Source organism: Habropoda laboriosa, unplaced genomic scaffold (genome assembly GCF_001263275.1).
Source record: "Habropoda laboriosa isolate 0110345459 unplaced genomic scaffold, ASM126327v1 scaffold106, whole genome shotgun sequence".
In the NCBI taxonomy this organism is placed as follows: domain Eukaryota; kingdom Metazoa; phylum Arthropoda; class Insecta; order Hymenoptera; family Apidae; genus Habropoda; species Habropoda laboriosa.
The window spans coordinates 625,002-625,658 of record NW_017100224.1 but is presented as its reverse complement, the minus strand read 5'-3'; the positions used below and the strand labels follow the sequence as shown (position 1 = coordinate 625,658).

The 657-nt window shown below is 22.2% G+C and overlaps 1 protein-coding gene across 1 annotated transcript in view; it reads left to right on the top strand.

Annotated features, from left to right (window-relative positions):
- Window positions 1-190: 190 nt before the first annotated feature.
- LOC108571077 (H(+)/Cl(-) exchange transporter 5) overlaps window positions 191-657 on the top strand; it is a 4,538-nt gene continuing 4,071 nt past the window's right edge. The window contains exon 1 of the mRNA XM_017933047.1: window positions 191-240. The gene's annotated coding sequence lies outside the window, so the exon portion shown is untranslated. The remainder of the gene's footprint in view (window positions 241-657) is intronic.

Here is a 657-nt window from a genome sequence, read left to right as displayed (position 1 = left end):
AAATGGTAAGTACTATTGGGTAACACAGTAGTTTAATGTGTCGAAAGTATGATGTTAATTCTAACCTTACAAAAACAGAATTATGTGGAAATTTTTTTATTAGAACTTTAATAAGGACTAACGTGTTTGAAATGATTTACTCAAAGAACTATTCATTTCAATGCTGACTTAGGACTTTTCCCTGAATATTTTTCAAAACATTACATGGATGTCGATAACCTCCCTTTTAACTGGTTTAAAGTAATGAAATTTTCTCATTTATTTTCATTTCTGTCTATTATTTCTTTAATTGATATGTTTGAAAGTTAGTGATAAACATACTACATTCAACTGTCAGTTTACTATAACAATATATTGATGAATAATATTAGTTAGAAATTCATTGTTTTTTATGGAATATTCATCACTTCAACATTTTCTGTCATTTTTTAATGACATAATTAATCTATTTTATTTGCCTTTTAAAATAAATTTAAAGTATTTTTGTTATATTATTTACTTTAAGCATATTTTATAATAAATAGTCACCTTTAAATTACGCTTAGATAGTTATTACATTATATATGTTACATTTACCAAAACTTTAAGTTAATGTTAAATAAATTACTTTATATACATGAATTTATACAAAATAATAAAAAAAGTTCATATAAACAT